The sequence below is a fragment of the Perna viridis genome, chromosome 6 (genome assembly GCF_037379345.1).
Source record: "Perna viridis isolate PV_CMFRI_1.1 ecotype Kerala chromosome 6, ASM3737934v1, whole genome shotgun sequence".
NCBI lineage: Eukaryota > Metazoa > Mollusca > Bivalvia > Mytilida > Mytilidae > Perna > Perna viridis.
The window spans coordinates 22445308-22468288 of record NC_142450.1 but is presented as its reverse complement, the minus strand read 5'-3'; the positions used below and the strand labels follow the sequence as shown (position 1 = coordinate 22468288).

The following is a 22981-nucleotide window of genomic DNA, read 5'->3' as shown; positions in this document are numbered from 1 at the left end:
ACGATGCCTGTCAAAATGATTCAAAATGATTACCATTTTTAAAGCGTCTTTCATTTTGATAATCATTTCACCTTGCATGTTTAACATACAAGTACAGTTAAAACCTCTTTAATTGCAAAAGCGTGTGTGGCTAGGTAGTCCTGGTAGCCAACATAAATAACCGGAATAAAGGGGAAAATTCCAGAACTGCGCACATCGTGTTGGTCAAATTGCCAATGAATATCAGGGGGAAAGAACCAACGAAAAATCTAGCACACAAAATAAAAGGAGATCAACAACAGCATATGAAACATCATCGTCTAGCATTTATTTTAAGCATTTTGACGCTAGTGAGGTTTAGATATGTAGGGTTCTCGCAATTTGTTTACTACTGTGACTATTTCGGTGCTATCTGTAATGTCAGGGTCTCCAATAATTTTTTTTTCTGATTGCAATTTCAAAAAAAAGATCAAGAATGGTCCGATTTTACACATCGCTTGAATAACTTCGGCTTGTTGAGAACGGTTGCGTCTAAACCCCATTAGCGTCAAAATACTTGTAAATAATGCTAGATAATCGAATCATGATTCCGATCCTACGGAATTGTCGGGGCATTCAATGCACGCACTAGGCTAATAAGATATCGTTAAGGAGTCGTATAATCGTGTGTGTAGTGTGATTTAGTGTGTAGTATTTGAACAAAAGCGCTTTCTCTAAAATCTTAAGATTTTTTTTTAATTATACACAATTCGATATGTTTTCTACAAAAATCTCTTGCACAGCTCAATATGCGAAATATACCCAATACACTGTACATTATAGGGTTTGTAAGTCGCGTTCTAGTTTCAGTTTCCGTTCCGGAATTTCCAGTGTGGAACATATTGAAATCCGAAGACCGATCTGCATTTTATTGTGTACTTCCGGGAATTTCCAAACGTTGCTTAACAGTGCAAAATCTTCCAATTTATGCTCTTCTTAACATTTTTATCCCATGGAAATAGGTATTTGTCATTTTTAATCAGTATTTTTACCCAAAATAGATACTTTGCGTTTAATATTGAACTCAATGCTATGTTAATGACGAATCTCCATACATTTGAATAGTAGACTATGACCCATTCTTGCGAAACCACGGAGTCACGTGACGAGACTTACATACCCTATTTAATAGTTGAGATGTTATGCGCACAATTCATAATTACATTTCCACGACGTACCAAGCTGTACGAGTTTAGAAGTATATCCATATTTAGCTCTCGAAAATACATGGCCGATGTGAACTTCCGATAACTAAACGAAATTATTTTGAACTGTTTTTTTTTTCACCTTGACAATGTTAACATTTTCCGTGCCAAGGGCCGATTTTGGGCTGATCTGTGCATACTACTACGTTCAGCGCTACAATTGACGTTTACGACGTCGCCAATTTCTGTGCAGATATAGTCGGTGCTTTCAGTCCAAGGTGTTGGAGCAGAGAATTTGACTTGGCGGTATTAGAATTTCCCGTTTTAGTAAGCTTTTTTAATTGTTTTATATACACATCAAATAGTTATCCCGACACATGCAGTTGTCTTTCTTTGATCGGTTTTCAAATTTACTGCTACTGGCATGAGACCGCAATTAATTTTCAAGTGCATTTCAATATACACATTTGAGCAGATTAAAAAAATTTCATCGGCGCAAACTGAATAAAACTTCTCTGGCCTAAAGATATGTACAAACAGGATTTTATATATAAATTGTAGAAAATTTTACCATCATTTTCAGAAATTAATACATATGACCCGTAGATGGGGTAAACATGACAAATGAACTTAGTTAAAAGTAATAAATTTTAACCTTCTTCCACTGAACCAAATCACTTTTAGTCTGAATTGATTCGTGAAAAAAAACATATCATTTTAACCTATTTTCTACCAATTAGAGGCAAAACTTCAGCACTAAGTTTCCATTAAAAATATGAAAAAATGTGGAAGGTACCTACTACTAAAGTTGGACTAAGGGGAATTAATTGTGTTCTGGTACCTACTATCTCTCTTGCTACTTTACAGTTTACTTTCTATTACTATTCAGGGGCGGATTTAGGCGGGGGGGGGGGGTGGCAGGCGTGCTCCCCCCCCAAAAAAAAGAAAAAAATTTGCAAAGCATGGGTTGTCAGAGGTAGATTTAGGCGGTTTTAGGTTGAAACTAATTTCTCGCTAATGTTACCACAAAAGATATCTACATTGCACCCACTCTACAAGAATATTTCAAAAATTTAACCTAAAAAATTTAACTGTGCGCCCTCCCATAATCTTAAATGCTGGATCCACCCTGCTATTTGTAAGTTATTACAAACTTGGCCATACGACAAGTGCACATTTATTACTCAACTATACGTAGGATTACTTTTAAAACTTATATGTATAGATGGCAACAGAGTTTATACAATAATTTATTTAAGGCCCAGCGAGACTATTGATAACCCTTTGTCCATTAACCAGTTGCACATTGTCCATTATCCACTTGGAAATTGAGCACAACATTGAGTAAGCGGAAGCGGTATGAGTGTTCCTCTTTGCATTGAAGGCAGTAATATTGAATGGACGGAGCTTTCACCACATTGCTGCACCTTATAGATGATTATTATTCTGTACTACAGGCTACTACCCACTTGCACCATTCAGTCTGAAAAAGTAAATCTGTAGCGTCAGTAAAGTTTATAAAACTGGGAGGGTGGGGGTTTGTTTGAAACTTTTTGTATCACTTGCTAGTGAATCCTTCGAATTGGCCGATGGGCTAATTGAATTAAAACTAGATTATCTGAATATAAATGAAATTCATTCAATAGTTGTTATGATTAATTGTCAGTAAGTATTTTTTCCTATAACGGTTTACTGCAGTTTCATGTGCAAAAAATACTAAAAGCATATGTAAAAGCACAGCTGATGTCGATGTGCGCATGCTAAAAATATTTATTCAAGACAAAATAAGTAGGCGTTTTTAATAATTGAAATCAATGTACAAGAAAATCGATCTATACTCCAAGGATGTTAAGTTCCTATAAATAAAAAATAAACCAAACAAACAAACAAACAAAAAAAAAAAAAACGAAAAAATAATAATAAATAAATGGAATATGCACACATTAACAAAACTTTTATCGACTAAAATAGAGAAAGAATGGCACAATCGGCTTAAATACGAGAAAAATCTAATTGATAATTGATTTAGCCTGACACTTAGCCTGAGATTTGTATTTGTTAATGGTACCATCTTAAATATGGTAAGTTGACAAATTGACAAAATAGTAAAAAATCCATTTTATTCTTTTTTTAAATTTTATCTCGGACCTATTTATCCTTTTAAATGTCTCGTTTAACAACAAAATTCATAAATAAATAATTCAATCTATGGTAGTACTATTCGGTTAGGTCAATTCTGAAAGTTTAGTCCCATTTCGTTGAAATAAGGCTGTTTTGAGGCAGTCCACACAGGCACACAGAAATTTCAAGTGTTTTTTTTTCATGAAAAAATACAATTTTCCTAATCCCTGGTGTGTGGAGGTTCAAGTAATTTATAAGTAAATTAGTGATTGTTGTCATAAAATCCAGTAACCATGGTAACATACTGAAAAAAAATGTTACTGAGTTTTAGTACAAATCAGGGGTAGCTTTTAAAAACTGTTTTATAAAATAAAGAGGATGTGGAGGTGTAAAAAAGTGAAAATAATAACACCCTTTTCGATTCATTTTCTCGTAATTTTAGTTTTCAACAAACGGTCGCCATTCCAATGGGAACAAATTGTGCTCCTATACTTGCTGACCTATTCCTTCAGTCTTATGAGACTAACTTTATAGCTGATCTGATCTGAAAGAAAGAATATCGTTTAGCTAGATCCTTTAATTTCAGTTTCCGCTGTTTGGACGACGTATTATCTTTAAACAATCACAACTTTGGGGATTTTGATACATCGCATCTACCCCCAAAGAACTTGAGATAAAGGATACTACAGACACTGTGAAGTCAGCCTCATATTTTGAACTACACTTAGAAATTGATGGTAAAGGAAAACTCTTGACCAAACTTTACGACAAACGTGATAGCTTTTCATTCAAAATTGTCAACTTTCCTTCATCTGTGACCACATCCCGTCAGCACCTGCGTATGGAGTGTTCATATTACAAGTCATACGTTACGCCAGAGCTTGCCAAGACTACGCAGACTTTTTGTATCGCGCTAGAATTCTAACAAATCAAAGCATCTGTGGACAAGACCATTCCGGGCGGGCCAGAATTATAACGTTTTTTTTTGTTTATTTACAACAGATGGTCATCCAGAATAGGTTGAAGTCCGTGTGGGTCGTCCTTCCTTTCTTTGTTAACTCTTCAAAAACGTGATCCTTTTCATTAAATACTCCAATAAGGAAAAAATTGTGTATAATTTTTGTAAAACAATTATATATATTTTTTCTAAACCACCTGACTATTTTTGCAAAACCTCTTCATTAAAGTATGGTCGTTCTGGTCACATCTTTACGGGAGATTTAACCATTATCGAAAACGAATCTCTACGTAATATCCTTTCTAAAGGTCCCAAATACTGTGAACCACGCTCCATAAATTGGAGTTATAACTTTAAAGTTCTTATGAATGCCGTCGAGGACTATGCAAGAAAATGGATAGAACGAGAAGAAGAAGACATTGATTCTCTGTCAGAGTGGTTAAAGGCCGTGAGTCTTTAATTTTGAAACGAATGAAAGTTTTAAGTAGGTCTATGAGTGCCAAGGCTACATCAGTTTTCAAAGACCCCGATGTAGCAAAAACATTGTCTACTATACATGACAAATATGTTGTCGTACCAGCAGACAAAGCCCAAAACAACATTGTTTTTGTCTGCAAAACGTTTTATATATGTTTATTATCAGAGGTAGACGTAGAAAATAATAGCAGTGATACGACCTATACTGCTACCACTCTCTCCAAAGAAGAGATTGTGGAAAACCATAAATCTGTGCTATCCTCTTTTGGTCTCTCTACCAAGGACGATGATTGTGATTGACCGTCTATGTACTGGATTCCTAAACTTCACAAGAATCCATACAAACAAAGTTTCATAGCTGGATCTGCAAAATGTACCACCAAACCTCTTTCAAAACTTTTAACCTCTATACTCACAACTGTCAAGGAGGGTCTGTAGTCCTACCACACCACTTGTTACTCCCGTAGTGGTACTAATTCAATGTGGATCCCGAAAAATTCGAAAGATCTTTTGGAGACAATTAGTTCAAGACTATTATCTGAATATAATAGCATTAAAACCTATGATTTTTCGACACTGTATACTTCTATTCCCCATACTCAGTTAAAATCCGGACTTAAAAACATTATACATCGTTGTTTTTCCAAAAAAGATGGTACACCTAGATACAAATATGTAGTTCTTGGTAGAGATTCCTCATACTTTGTAAGAAATAATCCCAAATCATCTTCCAAATATACAGAGGAGGATGTTTACAAAATGCTGGAATTTTTAATCGACAACATATTTGTCCAGTGTGATAGACGTGTTTTTCAACAAATGGTCGTCATTCCAATGGGAACAAATTGTGCTCCTTTACTTGCTGACCTATTTCTTCACTTTGATGAGGCTGACTTTATAGCTGATTTGATCAGAAAGAAAGAATATCATTTGGCTAGATCCTTCAATCTCAGTTTCCGCTATATAGATGACGTATTATCTTTAAAAAATCCTAATTTCGGGGATTTGATACATCGCATCTACCCCCAAAGAACTTGAGATAAAGGATATTACAGACACTGTGAAGTCAGCCTCATATCTTGACCTACAATTAGAAATCGATGGTAAGGGAAAACTATTGACCAAACTTTACGACAAAGGTGATGACTTTTCATTCAGAATTGTAAACTTTCCTTTCATCTGTGGCAACATCCCTTCGGCTCCTGCGTATGGAGTGTTCATATCACAACTCATACGTTATGCCAGAGCTTGCCGAAACTACGCAGACTTTTTGTATCGCGCTAGAACTCTAACAAATAGGCTTCTGGAACAGGGTTATGTTGCTACAAGATTGAAGTCATCAATACAGAAGTTTTATGGTCGTCATCATGAACTCGTGGATCGTTATGATATATCCATCAGCACCATGAATACTGATTTATTCAACGGGTCATAGTTCACCTTTCATAGTTTGTCTACCCCGGACTTGACTTTTTATGATCAACTCGGCGGATGTTTCTAGAAAAGCAGAGTACGCTTACCCTACCGGTGCACCTGGTCGGTGCTCCCAGTTTTTAGTGGAGTCCGAGTTGCTCATTGACATTTCTTACTTTGTATGTATGATTTTAGTTACTTTATGTTCTTTGTTGTGTATGTTTGTTTTCCATGTCTGGTCTTTGTCCCTGGATTACATTCTTTTAATTACCGCTATGACCTTGGTTCCCTTGATAACTCTTTCTTTACAAAAAACTATATATATTCTTTCTTTAGAAAAAAAATTATATATATATTTTTCTTTACAAATAAATTATATAAAATCTTTTTTTGTCAGAGTATAAAAGAGGAAAAGACTATCGTTTAGATTCATAATACAAAATAAAACATACATACACACACATATATATAGGTGCAAGGTCAACTTCTGAAGCAATTTCACTTAACCAAATGTTAACCCAATAGACAAAAGTTAGCCTCTCGCATTCGACACTGTACTGATTTGGTAATAAAAAGTTTGTAAATTCGAAGAGTGGTGAATGGTGAATTAAGAGTGGAGAGTGGTGAATTAAGTTTGCTGGACCACTTAACCAAAATTTTAACCCAATAGACAAAAGTTAGCCTCTCGCATTCGACACTGTACTGATTTGGTAATAAAAGTTTGTAAATTCGAAGAGTGGTGAATGGTGAATTAAGAGTGGTGAATTAAGTTTGCTGGACCACTTAACCAAATGTTAACCCAATAGACAAAAGTTAGCCTCTCGCATTTGACACTGTACTGATTTAACCAAATGTTAACCCAATAGACAAAAGTTAGCCTCTCACATTTGACACTGTACTGATTTGGTAATAAAAGTTTGTAAATTCGAAGTGAGAAATTATTTTTTATTAAAGCCCCGTCCATTCGCCATGAAATTTAAGTTGAAAAAAAATGGAGCACATCATCGAATACCATTGCAACGTTAAATACGTGGGAAAGAAAAGTCAATTTGCAAACATCACACATATACGAAATCTTATTGAACAAAAACTATGACACATCCGGATAAGATCGATCTACAAGACAATGGCAGAACCAAGTATTATAAGAAATTTTCTGACACAACAGGACACAATCAAAAGGGACATCCATACCGAGGAGTTTCTGTTGTTACAACTCGTGACTGTCGACTAGTTACGGCGTATTCGTCTTGATTCAAGTCATTGATAGCGACAGCAGTATCAAACGGAGGAGATCCTGCTGTAGTGACAACAAGGACAGAAGCAGAAACCACTAATGACAGTACCCAATACTGCAGTCTCAACTACCTCAAGAGAAACAAGAAAAAAATAAATGGCCATCACAACCACTCCTGATAATCCGACCAAGACCGAATCAAAAACGACCAAAGTTGCATCTTTAACAAGTAAACACATACCCACGTCAACTTCTGAAGCAAGTTAAATAACGAAAGAAGAAACCACATTCAGTGTACAAGAGGCAACTACAGTAATAATCAAAGCATCTGTGGACAAGACCATTCCTTGCGGGATTTGGAGTGAAGGCGACCACAATAACAAGCGTAACAAGAGGCGAATTGTTGTGTACTCTAGTATGAAGAGTGTTGAATTAAGTTTGCTGGACCACTTAACTAAAATGTTAACCCAATAGACAAAAGTTAGCCTCTTGCATTTGACACTGTACTGATTTGGTAATAAAAGTTTGTAATTCGAAGTGAGAAAAACTTTATTATTAAAGCCCCGTCCATTCGCTATGAAATTTAAGTTGAAAAAAAAATGGAGCACATCATCGAATACCATTGCAACGTTAAATACGTGGGAAAGAAAAGTCAATTTGCAAACATCACACATATACGACATCTTATTGAACAAACTATGACACATCCGGATAAGATCGATCTACAAGACAATGGCAGAACCAAGTATTATAAGAAATTTTCTGACACAACAGGACACAATCAAAAGGGACATCCATACCGAGGAGTTTCTGTTGTTACAACTCGTGACTGTCGACTAGTTACGGCGTATTCGTCTTGATTCAAGTCATTGATAGCGACAGCAGTATCAAACGGAGGAGATCCTGCTGTAGTGACAACAAGGACAGAAGCAGAAATCACTAATGACAGTACCCAATACTGCAGTCTCAACTACCTCAAGAGAAACAAGAAAAAAATAAATGGCCATCACAACCACTCCTGATAATCCGACCAAGACCGAATCAAAAACGACCAAAGTTGCATCTTTAACAAGTAAACACTTACCCAGTCAACTTCTGAAGCAAGTTAAATAACGAAAGAAGAAACAACATTCAGTGTACAAGAGGCAACTACAGTAATAATCAAAGCATCTGTGGACAAGACCATTCCTTGCGGGATTTGGAGTGAAGGCGACCACAATAACAAGCGTAACAAGAGGCGAATTGTTGTGTACTCTAGTATTCGCCATGAAATTTAAGTTGAAAGAAATGGAGCACATCATCGAATACCATTGCAACGTTAAATACGTGGGAAAGAAAAGTCAATTTGCAAACATCACACATATATGAAATCTTACTGAACAAACTATGACACATCCGGATAAGATCGATCTACAAGACAATGGCAGAACCAAGTATTATAAGAAATTTTCTGAAACAACAGGACACAATCAAAAGGGACATCCATACCGAGGAGTTTCTGTTGTTACAACTCGTGACTGTCGACTAGTTACGGCGTATTCGTCTTGATTCAAGTCATTGATAGCGACAGCAGTATCAAACGGAGGAGATCCTGCTGTAGTGACAACAAGGACAGAAGCAGAAACCACTAATGACAGTACACAATACTGCAGTCTCAACTACCTCAAGAGAAACAAGAAAAAAATAAATGGCCATTACAACCACTCCTGATAATCCGACCAAGACCGAATCAAAAACGACCAAAGTTGCATCTTTAACAAGTAAACACATACCCACGTCAACTTCTGAAGCAAGTTAAATAACGAAAGAAGAAACCACATTCAGTGTACAAGAGGCAACTACAGTAATAATCAAAGCATCTGTGGACAAGACCATTCCTTGCGGGATTTGGAGTGAAGGCGACCACAATAACAAGCGTAACAAGAGGTGAATTGTTGTGTACTCTAGTATGAAGAGTGTTGAATTAAGTTTGCTGGACCACGTAACCAAATGTTAACCCAATAGACAAAAGTTAGCCTCTTGCATTTGACACTGTACTGATTTGGTAATAAAAGTTTGTAATTCGAAGTGAGAAAAACTTTATTATTAAAGCCCCGTCCATTCGCTATGAAATTTAAGTTGAAAAAAAAATGGAGCACATCATCGAATACCATTGCAACGTTAAATACGTGGGAAAGAAAAGTCAATTTGCAAACATCACACATATACGACATCTTATTGAACAAACAATGACACATCCGGATAAGATCGATCTACAAGACAATGGCAGAACCAAGTATTATAAGAAATTTTCTGAAACAACAGGACACAATCAAAAGGGACATCCATACCGAGGAGTTTCTGTTGTTACAACTCGTGACTGTCGACTAGTTACGGCGTATTCGTCTTGATTCAAGTCATTGATAGCGACAGCAGTATCAAACGGAGGAGATCCTGCTGTAGTGACAACAAGGACAGAAGCAGAAATCACTAATGACAGTACCCAATACTGCAGTCTCAACTACCTCAAGAGAAACAAGAAAAAAATAAATGGCCATCACAACCACTCCTGATAATCCGACCAAGACCGAATCAAAAACGACCAAAGTTGCATCTTTAACAAGTAAACACTTACCCAGTCAACTTCTGAAGCAAGTTAAATAACGAAAGAAGAAACAACATTCAGTGTACAAGAGGCAACTACAGTAATAATCAAAGCATCTGTGGACAAGACCATTCCTTGCGGGATTTGGAGTGAAGGCGACCACAATAACAAGCGTAACAAGAGGCGAATTGTTGTGTACTCTAGTATTCGCCATGAAATTTAAGTTGAAAGAAATGGAGCACATCATCGAATACCATTGCAACGTTAAATACGTGGGAAAGAAAAGTCAATTTGCAAACATCACACATATATGAAATCTTACTGAACAAACTATGACACATCCGGATAAGATCGATCTACAAGACAATGGCAGAACCAAGTATTATAAGAAATTTTCTGAAACAACAGGACACAATCAAAAGGGACATCCATACCGAGGAGTTTCTGTTGTTACAACTCGTGACTGTCGACTAGTTACGGCGTATTCGTCTTGATTCAAGTCATTGATAGCGACAGCAGTATCAAACGGAGGAGATCCTGCTGTAGTGACAACAAGGACAGAAGCAGAAACCACTAATGACAGTACACAATACTGCAGTCTCAACTACCTCAAGAGAAACAAGAAAAAAATAAATGGCCATTACAACCACTCCTGATAATCCGACCAAGACCGAATCAAAAACGACCAAAGTTGCATCTTTAACAAGTAAACACATACCCACGTCAACTTCTGAAGCAAGTTAAATAACGAAAGAAGAAACCACATTCAGTGTACAAGAGGCAACTACAGTAATAATCAAAGCATCTGTGGACAAGACCATTCCTTGCGGGATTTGGAGTGAAGGCGACCACAATAACAAGCGTAACAAGAGGTGAATTGTTGTGTACTCTAGTATGAAGATTGTTGAATTAAGTTTGCTGGACCACGTAACCAAATGTTAACCCAATAGACAAAAGTTAGCCTCTTGCATTTGACACTGTACTGATTTGGTAATAAAAGTTTGTAATTCGAAGTGAGAAAAACTTTATTATTAAAGCCCCGTCCATTCGCTATGAAATTTAAGTTGAAAAAAAAATGGAGCACATCATCGAATACCATTGCAACGTTAAATACGTGGGAAAGAAAAGTCAATTTGCAAACATCACACATATACGACATCTTATTGAACAAACAATGACACATCCGGATAAGATCGATCTACAAGACAATGGCAGAACCAAGTATTATAAGAAATTTTCTGAAACAACAGGACACAATCAAAAGGGACATCCATACCGAGGAGTTTCTGTTGTTACAACTCGTGACTGTCGACTAGTTACGGCGTATTCGTCTTGATTCAAGTCATTGATAGCGACAGCAGTATCAAACGGAGGAGATCCTGCTGTAGTGACAACAAGGACAGAAGCAGAAACCACTAATGACAGTACCTACAATACTGCAGTCTCAACTACCTCAAGAGAAACAAGAAAAAAAAATGGCCATTACAACCGCTCCTGATAATCCGACCAAGACCGAATCAAAAACGACCAAAGTTGCATCATTAACAAGTAAACACATACCCACGTCAACTTCTGAAGCAAGTTAAATAACGAAAGAAGAAACCACATTCAGTGTACAAGAGGCAACTACAGTAATAATCAAAGCATCTGTGGACAAGACCATTCCTTGCGGGATTTGGAGTGAAGGCGACCACAATAACAAGCGTAACAAGAGGTGAATTGTTGTGTACTGTAGTATGAAGAGTGTTGAATTAAGTTTGCTGGACCACGTAACCAAATGTTAACCCAATAGACAAAAGTTAGCCTCTCGCATTTGACACTGTACTGATTTGGTAATAAAAGTTTGTAAATTCGAAGTGAGAATTTTTTTTTTATTAAAGCCCCGTCCATTCGCCATGAAATTTAAGTTGAAAAAAGTGGAGCACATCATCGAATACCATTGCAACGTTAAATACGTAGGAAAGAAAAGTCAATTTGCAAACATCACACATATATGAAATCTTACTGAACAAACTATGACACATCCGGATAAGATCGATCTACAAGACAATGGCAGAACCAAGTATTATAAGAAATTTTCTGAAACAACAGGACACAATCAAAAGGGACATCCATACCGAGGAGTTTCTGTTGTTACAACTCGTGACTGTCGACTAGTTACGGCGTATTCGTCTTGATTCAAGTCATTGATAGCGACAGCAGTATCAAACGGAGGAGATCCTGCTGTAGTGACAACAAGGACAGAAGCAGAAACCACTAATGACAGTACACAATACTGCAGTCTCAACTGCCTCAAGAGAAACAAGAAAAAAATAAATGGCCATTACAACCACTCCTGATAATGCGACCAAGACCGAATCAAAAACGACGAAAGTTGCATCTTTAACAAGTAAACACATACCCACGTCAACTTCTGAAGCAAGTTAAATAACGAAAGAAGAAACCACATTCAGTGTACAAGAGGCAACTACAGTAATAATCAAAGCATCTGTGGACAAGACCATTCCTTGCGGGATTTGGAGTGAAGGCGACCACAATAACAAGCGTAACAAGAGGCGAATTGTTGTGTACTCTAGTATTCGCCATGAAATTTAAGTTGAAAGAAATGGAGCACATCATCGAATACCATTGCAACGTTAAATACGTGGGAAAGAAAAGTCAATTTGCAAACATCACACATATATGAAATCTTACTGAACAAACTATGACACATCCGGATAAGATCGATCTACAAGACAATGGCAGAACCAAGTATTATAAGAAATTTTCTGAAACAACAGGACACAATCAAAAGGGACATCCATACCGAGGAGTTTCTGTTGTTACAACTCGTGACTGTCGACTAGTTACGGCGTATTCGTCTTGATTCAAGTCATTGATAGCGACAGCAGTATCAAACGGAGGAGATCCTGCTGTAGTGACAACAAGGACAGAAGCAGAAACCACTAATGACAGTACACAATACTGCAGTCTCAACTACCTCAAGAGAAACAAGAAAAAAATAAATGGCCATTACAACCACTCCTGATAATCCGACCAAGACCGAATCAAAAACGACCAAAGTTGCATCTTTAACAAGTAAACACATACCCACGTCAACTTCTGAAGCAAGTTAAATAACGAAAGAAGAAACCACATTCAGTGTACAAGAGGCAACTACAGTAATAATCAAAGCATCTGTGGACAAGACCATTCCTTGCGGGATTTGGAGTGAAGGCGACCACAATAACAAGCGTAACAAGAGGTGAATTGTTGTGTACTCTAGTATGAAGAGTGTTGAATTAAGTTTGCTGGACCACGTAACCAAATGTTAACCCAATAGACAAAAGTTAGCCTCTTGCATTTGACACTGTACTGATTTGGTAATAAAAGTTTGTAATTCGAAGTGAGAAAAACTTTATTATTAAAGCCCCGTCCATTCGCTATGAAATTTAAGTTGAAAAAAAAATGGAGCACATCATCGAATACCATTGCAACGTTAAATACGTGGGAAAGAAAAGTCAATTTGCAAACATCACACATATACGACATCTTATTGAACAAACTATGACACATCCGGATAAGATCGATCTACAAGACAATGGCAGAACCAAGTATTATAAGAAATTTTCTGACACAACAGGACACAATCAAAAGGGACATCCATACCGAGGAGTTTCTGTTGTTACAACTCGTGACTGTCGACTAGTTACGGCGTATTCGTCTTGATTCAAGTCATTGATAGCGACAGCAGTATCAAACGGAGGAGATCCTGCTGTAGTGACAACAAGGACAGAAGCAGAAATCACTAATGACAGTACCCAATACTGCAGTCTCAACTACCTCAAGAGAAACAAGAAAAAAATAAATGGCCATCACAACCACTCCTGATAATCCGACCAAGACCGAATCAAAAACGACCAAAGTTGCATCTTTAACAAGTAAACACTTACCCAGTCAACTTCTGAAGCAAGTTAAATAACGAAAGAAGAAACAACATTCAGTGTACAAGAGGCAACTACAGTAATAATCAAAGCATCTGTGGACAAGACCATTCCTTGCGGGATTTGGAGTGAAGGCGACCACAATAACAAGCGTAACAAGAGGCGAATTGTTGTGTACTCTAGTATTCGCCATGAAATTTAAGTTGAAAGAAATGGAGCACATCATCGAATACCATTGCAACGTTAAATACGTGGGAAAGAAAAGTCAATTTGCAAACATCACACATATATGAAATCTTACTGAACAAACTATGACACATCCGGATAAGATCGATCTACAAGACAATGGCAGAACCAAGTATTATAAGAAATTTTCTGAAACAACAGGACACAATCAAAAGGGACATCCATACCGAGGAGTTTCTGTTGTTACAACTCGTGACTGTCGACTAGTTACGGCGTATTCGTCTTGATTCAAGTCATTGATAGCGACAGCAGTATCAAACGGAGGAGATCCTGCTGTAGTGACAACAAGGACAGAAGCAGAAACCACTAATGACAGTACACAATACTGCAGTCTCAACTACCTCAAGAGAAACAAGAAAAAAATAAATGGCCATTACAACCACTCCTGATAATCCGACCAAGACCGAATCAAAAACGACCAAAGTTGCATCTTTAACAAGTAAACACATACCCACGTCAACTTCTGAAGCAAGTTAAATAACGAAAGAAGAAACCACATTCAGTGTACAAGAGGCAACTACAGTAATAATCAAAGCATCTGTGGACAAGACCATTCCTTGCGGGATTTGGAGTGAAGGCGACCACAATAACAAGCGTAACAAGAGGTGAATTGTTGTGTACTCTAGTATGAAGATTGTTGAATTAAGTTTGCTGGACCACGTAACCAAATGTTAACCCAATAGACAAAAGTTAGCCTCTTGCATTTGACACTGTACTGATTTGGTAATAAAAGTTTGTAATTCGAAGTGAGAAAAACTTTATTATTAAAGCCCCGTCCATTCGCTATGAAATTTAAGTTGAAAAAAAAATGGAGCACATCATCGAATACCATTGCAACGTTAAATACGTGGGAAAGAAAAGTCAATTTGCAAACATCACACATATACGACATCTTATTGAACAAACAATGACACATCCGGATAAGATCGATCTACAAGACAATGGCAGAACCAAGTATTATAAGAAATTTTCTGAAACAACAGGACACAATCAAAAGGGACATCCATACCGAGGAGTTTCTGTTGTTACAACTCGTGACTGTCGACTAGTTACGGCGTATTCGTCTTGATTCAAGTCATTGATAGCGACAGCAGTATCAAACGGAGGAGATCCTGCTGTAGTGACAACAAGGACAGAAGCAGAAACCACTAATGACAGTACCTACAATACTGCAGTCTCAACTACCTCAAGAGAAACAAGAAAAAAAAATGGCCATTACAACCGCTCCTGATAATCCGACCAAGACCGAATCAAAAACGACCAAAGTTGCATCATTAACAAGTAAACACATACCCACGTCAACTTCTGAAGCAAGTTAAATAACGAAAGAAGAAACCACATTCAGTGTACAAGAGGCAACTACAGTAATAATCAAAGCATCTGTGGACAAGACCATTCCTTGCGGGATTTGGAGTGAAGGCGACCACAATAACAAGCGTAACAAGAGGTGAATTGTTGTGTACTGTAGTATGAAGAGTGTTGAATTAAGTTTGCTGGACCACGTAACCAAATGTTAACCCAATAGACAAAAGTTAGCCTCTCGCATTTGACACTGTACTGATTTGGTAATAAAAGTTTGTAAATTCGAAGTGAGAATTTTTTTTTTATTAAAGCCCCGTCCATTCGCCATGAAATTTAAGTTGAAAAAAGTGGAGCACATCATCGAATACCATTGCAACGTTAAATACGTAGGAAAGAAAAGTCAATTTGCAAACATCACACATATATGAAATCTTACTGAACAAACTATGACACATCCGGATAAGATCGATCTACAAGACAATGGCAGAACCAAGTATTATAAGAAATTTTCTGAAACAACAGGACACAATCAAAAGGGACATCCATACCGAGGAGTTTCTGTTGTTACAACTCGTGACTGTCGACTAGTTACGGCGTATTCGTCTTGATTCAAGTCATTGATAGCGACAGCAGTATCAAACGGAGGAGATCCTGCTGTAGTGACAACAAGGACAGAAGCAGAAACCACTAATGACAGTACCTACAATACTGCAGTCTCAACTACCTCAAGAGAAACAAGAAAAAAAAATGGCCATTACAACCGCTCCTGATAATCCGACCAAGACCGAATCAAAAACGACCAAAGTTGCATCATTAACAAGTAAACACATACCCACGTCAACTTCTGAAGCAAGTTAAATAACGAAAGAAGAAACCACATTCAGTGTACAAGAGGCAACTACAGTAATAATCAAAGCATCTGTGGACAAGACCATTCCTTGCGGGATTTGGAGTGAAGGCGACCACAATAACAAGCGTAACAAGAGGTGAATTGTTGTGTACTGTAGTATGAAGAGTGTTGAATTAAGTTTGCTGGACCACGTAACCAAATGTTAACCCAATAGACAAAAGTTAGCCTCTCGCATTTGACACTGTACTGATTTGGTAATAAAAGTTTGTAAATTCGAAGTGAGAATTTTTTTTTTATTAAAGCCCCGTCCATTCGCCATGAAATTTAAGTTGAAAAAAGTGGAGCACATCATCGAATACCATTGCAACGTTAAATACGTAGGAAAGAAAAGTCAATTTGCAAACATCACACATATATGAAATCTTACTGAACAAACTATGACACATCCGGATAAGATCGATCTACAAGACAATGGCAGAACCAAGTATTATAAGAAATTTTCTGAAACAACAGGACACAATCAAAAGGGACATCCATACCGAGGAGTTTCTGTTGTTACAACTCGTGACTGTCGACTAGTTACGGCGTATTCGTCTTGATTCAAGTCATTGATAGCGACAGCAGTATCAAACGGAGGAGATCCTGCTGTAGTGACAACAAGGACAGAAGCAGAAACCACTAATGACAGTACACAATACTGCAGTCTCAACTGCCTCAAGAGAAACAAGAAAAAAATAAATGGCCATTACAACCACTCCTGATAATGCGACCAAGACCGAATCAAAAACGACGAAAGTTGCATCTTTAACAAGTAAACACATACCCACGTCAACTTCTGAAGCAAGTTAAATAACGAAAGAAGAAACCACATTCAGTGTACAAGAGGCAACTACAGTAATAATCAAAGCATCTGTGGACAAGACCATTCCTTGCGGGATTTGGAGTGAAGGCGACTACAATAACAAGCGTAACAAGAGGTGAATTGTTGTGTACTGTAGTATGAAGAGTGTTGAATTAAGTTTGCTGGACCACTTAACCAAATGTTAACCCAATAGACAAAAGTTAGCCTCTCGCATTTGACACTGTACTGATTTGGTAATAAAAGTTTGTAAATTCGAAGTGAGAAATTTTTTTATTATCAAAGCCCCGTCCATTCGCTATGAAATTTAAGTTGAAAAAAATGGAGCACATCATCGAATACCATTGCAACGTTAAATACGTGGGAAAGAAAAGTCAATTTGCAAACATCACACATATACGAAATCTTATTGAACAAACTATGACACATCCGGATAAGATCGATCTACAAGACAATGGCAGAACCAAGTATTATAAGAAATATTCTGACACAACAGGACATAATCAAAAGGGACATCCATACCGAGGAGTTTCTGTTGTTACAACTCGTGACTGTCGACTAGTTACGGCGTATCCGTCTTGATTCAAGTCATTGATAGCGACAGCAGTATCAAACGGAGAAGATCCTGCTGTTGTGACAACAAGGACAGACGCAGAAACCACTAATGACAGTACCTACAATACTGCAGTCTCAACTACCTCAAGAGAAACAAGAAAAAAAAAAATGGCCATTACAACCACTCCTGATAATCCGACCAAGTCCGAATGAAAAACGACCAAGGTTGCATCTTTAACAAGTAAACACATACCCACGTCAACTTCTGAAGCAAGTTAAATAACGAAAGAAGAAACCACATTCAGTGTACAAGAGGCAACTACAGTAATAATCAAAGCATCTGTGGACATGACCATTCCTTGCGGGATTTGGAGTGAAGGCGACCACAATAACAAGCGTAACAAGAGGCGAATTGTTGTGTACTGTAGTATGAAGAGTGTTGAATTAAGTTTGCTGGACCACTTAACCAAATGTTAACCCAATAGACAAAAGTTAGCCTCTTGCATTTGACACTGTACTGATTTGGTAATGAAAGTTTGTAATTCGAAGTGAGAAAAATTTTATTATTAAAGCCCCGTCCATTCGCTATGAAATTTAAGTTGAAAAAAATGGAGCACATCATCGAATACCATTGCAACGTTAAATACGTGGGAAAGAAAAGTCAATTTGCAAACATCACACATATACGAAATCTTATTGAACAAACTATGACACATCCGGATAAGATCGATCTACAAGACAATGGCAGAACCAAGTATTATAAGAAATTTTCTGAAACAACAGGACACAATCAAAAGGAACATCCATACCGAGGAGTTTCTGTTGTTACAACTCGTGACTGTCGACTAGTTACGGCGTATCCGTCTTGATTCAAGTCATTGATAGCGACAGCAGTATCAAACGGAGGAGATCCTGCTGTTGTGACAACAAGGACAGAAGCAGAAACCACTAATGATAGTACCCAATACTGCAGTCTCAACTACCTCAAGAGAAACAAGAAAAAAATAAATGGCCATTACAACCACTCCTGATAATCCGACCAAGACCGAATCAAAAACGACCAAAGTTGCATCTTTAACAAGTAAACACATACCCACGTCAACTTCTGAAGCAAGTTAAATAACGAAAGAAGAAACCACATTCAGTGTACAAGAGGCAACTACAGTAATAATCAAAGCATCTGTGGACAAGACCATTCCTTGCGGGATTTGGAGTGAAGGCGACCACAATAACAAGCGTAACAAGAGGTGAATTGTTGTGTACTGTAGTATGAAGAGTGTTGAATTAAGTTTGCTGGACCACTTAACCAAATGTTAACCCAATAGACAAAAGTTAGCCTCTCGCATTTGACACTGTACTGATTTGGTAATAAAAGTTTGTAAATTCGAAGTGAGAATTTTTTTTATTATTAAAGCCCCGTCCATTTGCCATGGAATTTAAGTTGAAAAAAATGGAGCACATCATCGAATACCATTGCAACGTTAAATACGTGGGAAAGAAAAGTCAATTTGCAAACATCACACATATACGAAATCTTATTGAACAAACTATGACACATCCGGATAAGATCGATCTACAAGACAATGGCAGAACCAAGTATTATAAGAAATTTTATGACACAACAGGACACAATCAAAAGGGACATCCATACCGAGGAGTTTCTGTTGTCACAACTCGTGACTGTCGACTAGTTACGGCGTATCCGTCTTGATTCAAGTCATTGCTAGCGACAGCAGTATCAAACGGAGGAGATCCTGCTGTTGTGACAACAAGGACAGAAGCAGAAACCACTAATGACAGTACCTGCAATACTGCAGTCTCAACTACCTCAAGAGAAACAAGAAAAAAAAATGGCCATTACAACCGCTCCTGATAATCCGACCAAGACCGAATCAAAAACGACCAAAGTTGCATCATTAACAAGTAAACACATACCCACGTCAACTTCTGAAGCAAGTTAAATAACGAAAGAAGAAACCACATTCAGTGTACAAGAGGCAACTACAGTAATAATCAAAGCATCTGTGGACAAGACCATTCCTTGCGGGATTTGGAGTGAAGGCGACCACAATAACAAGCGTAACAAGAGGCGAATTGTTGTGTACTGTAGTATGAAGAGTGTTGAATTAAGTTTGCTGGACCACTTAACCAAATGTTAACCCAATAGACAAAAGTTAGCCTCTTGCATTTGACACTGTACTGATTTGGTAATGAAAGTTTGTAATTCGAAGTGAGAAAAATTTTATTATTAAAGCCCCGTCCATTCGCTATGAAATTTAAGTTGAAAAAAATGGAGCACATCATCGAATACCATTGCAACGTTAAATACGTGGGAAAGAAAAGTCAATTTGCAAACATCACACATATACGAAATCTTATTGAACAAACTATGACACATCCGGATAAGATCGATCTACAAGACAATGGCAGAACCAAGTATTATAAGAAATATTCTGACACAACAGGACATAATCAAAAGGGACATCCATACCGAGGAGTTTCTGTTGTTACAACTCGTGACTGTCGACTAGTTACGGCGTATCCGTCTTGATTCAAGTCATTGATAGCGACAGCAGTATCAAACGGAGAAGATCCTGCTGTTGTGACAACAAGGACAGACGCAGAAACCACTAATGATAGTACCCAATACTGCAGTCTCAACTACCTCAAGAGAAACAAGAAAAAAATAAATGGCCATTACAACCACTCCTGATAATCCGACCAAGTCCGAATGAAAAACGACCAAGGTTGCATCTTTAACAAGTAAACACATACCCACGTCAACTTCTGAAGCAAGTTAAATAACGAAAGAAGAAACCACATTCAGTGTACAAGAGGCAACTACAGTAATAATCAAAGCATCTGTGGACATGACCATTCCTTGCGGGATTTGGAGTGAAGGCGACCACAATAACAAGCGTAACAAGAGGCGAATTGTTGTGTACTGTAGTATGAAGAGTGTTGAATTAAGTTTGCTGGACCACTTAACCAAATGTTAACCCAATAGACAAAAGTTAGCCTCTTGCATTTGACACTGTACTGATTTGGTAATGAAAGTTTGTAATTCGAAGTGAGAAAAAATTTATTATTAAAGCCCCGTCCATTCGCTATGAAATTTAAGTTGAAAAAAATGGAGCACATCATCGAATACCATTGCAACGTTAAATACGTGGGAAAGAAAAGTCAATTTGCAAACATCACACATATACGAAATCTTATTGAACAAACTATGACACATCCGGATAAGATCGATCTACAAGACAATGGCAGAACCAAGTATTATAAGAAATTTTCTGAAACAACAGGACACAATCAAAAGGAACATCCATACCGAGGAGTTTCTGTTGTTACAACTCGTGACTGTCGACTAGTTACGGCGTATCCGTCTTGATTCAAGTCATTGATAGCGACAGCAGTATCAAACGGAGGAGATCCTGCTGTTGTGACAACAAGGACAGAAGCAGAAACCACTAATGATAGTACCCAATACTGCAGTCTCAACTACCTCAAGAGAAACAAGAAAAAAATAAATGGCCATTACAACCACTCCTGATAATCCGACCAAGACCGAATCAAAAACGACCAAAGTTGCATCTTTAACAAGTAAACACATACCCACGTCAACTTCTGAAGCAAGTTAAATAACGAAAGAAGAAACCACATTCAGTGTACAAGAGGCAACTACAGTAATAATCAAATCATCTGTGGACAAGACCATTCCTTGCGGGATTTGGAGTGAAGGCGACCACAATAACAAGCGTAACAAGAGGTGAATTGTTGTGTACTGTAGTATGAAGAGTGTTGAATTAAGTTTGCTGGACCACTTAACCAAATGTTAACCCAATAGACAAAAGTTAGCCTCTCGCATTTGACACTGTACTGATTTGGTAATAAAAGTTTGTAAATTCGAAGTGAGAATTTTTTTTATTATTAAAGCCCCGTCCATTTGCCATGAAATTTAAGTTGAAAAAAATGGAGCACATCATCGAATACCATTGCAACGTTAAATACGTGGGAAAGAAAAGTCAATTTGCAAACATCACACATATACGAAATCTTATTGAACAAACTATGACACATCCGGATAAGATCGATCTACAAGACAATGGCAGAACCAAGTATTATAAGAAATTTTATGACACAACAGGACACAATCAAAAGGGACATCCATACCGAGGAGTTTCTGTTGTCACAACTCGTGACTGTCGACTAGTTACGGCGTATCCGTCTTGATTCAAGTCATTGCTAGCGACAGCAGTATCAAACGGAGGAGATCCTGCTGTTGTGACAACAAGGACAGAAGCAGAAACCACTAATGACAGTACCTGCAATACTGCAGTCTCAACTACCTCAAGAGAAACAAGAAAAAAAATGGCCATTACAACCGCTCCTGATAATCCGACCAAGACCGAATCAAAAACGACCAAAGTTGCATCTTTAACAAGTAAACACATACCCACGTCAACTTCTGAAGCAAGTTAAATAACGAAAGAAGAAACCACATTCAGTGTACAAGAGGCAACTACAGTAATAATCAAAGCATCTGTGGACATGACCATTCCTTGCGGGATTTGGAGTGAAGGCGACCACAATAACAAGCGTAACAAGAGGCGAATTGTTGTGTACTGTAGTATGAAGAGTGTTGAATTAAGTTTGCTGGACCACTTAACCAAATGTTAACCCAATAGACAAAAGTTAGCCTCTTGCATTTGACACTGTACTGATTTGGTAATGAAAGTTTGTAATTCGAAGTGAGAAAAATTTTATTATTAAAGCCCCGTCCATTCGCTATGAAATTTAAGTTGAAAAAAATGGAGCACATCATCGAATACCATTGCAACGTTAAATACGTGGGAAAGAAAAGTCAATTTGCAAACATCACACATATACGAAATCTTATTGAACAAACTATGACACATCCGGATAAGATCGATCTACAAGACAATGGCAGAACCAAGTATTATAAGAAATTTTCTGAAACAACAGGACACAATCAAAAGGAACATCCATACCGAGGAGTTTCTGTTGTTACAACTCGTGACTGTCGACTAGTTACGGCGTATCCGTCTTGATTCAAGTCATTGATAGCGACAGCAGTATCAAACGGAGGAGATCCTGCTGTAGTGACAACAAGGACAGAAGCAGAAACCACTAATGACAGTACCCAATACTGCAGTCTCAACTACCTCAAGAGAAACAAGAAAAAAATAAATGGCCATTACAACCACTCCTGATAATCCGACCAAGACCGAATCAAAAACGACCAAAGTTGCATCTTTAACAAGTAAACACA

At 37.6% G+C, this 22981-nt stretch overlaps 1 long non-coding RNA gene across 4 annotated transcripts in view; it reads right to left on the bottom strand.

Annotated features, from left to right (window-relative positions):
- Positions 1-644: 644 nt before the first annotated feature.
- LOC148614093 (uncharacterized) overlaps positions 645-22981 on the bottom strand; it is a 265243-nt gene continuing 242906 nt past the window's right edge. For all 4 annotated transcript variants that reach the window (XR_015923564.1, XR_015923563.1, XR_015923566.1 and 1 more), the window contains exon 3: positions 645-2646. This is a non-coding gene — a long non-coding RNA (uncharacterized LOC148614093). The remainder of the gene's footprint in view (positions 2647-22981) is intronic.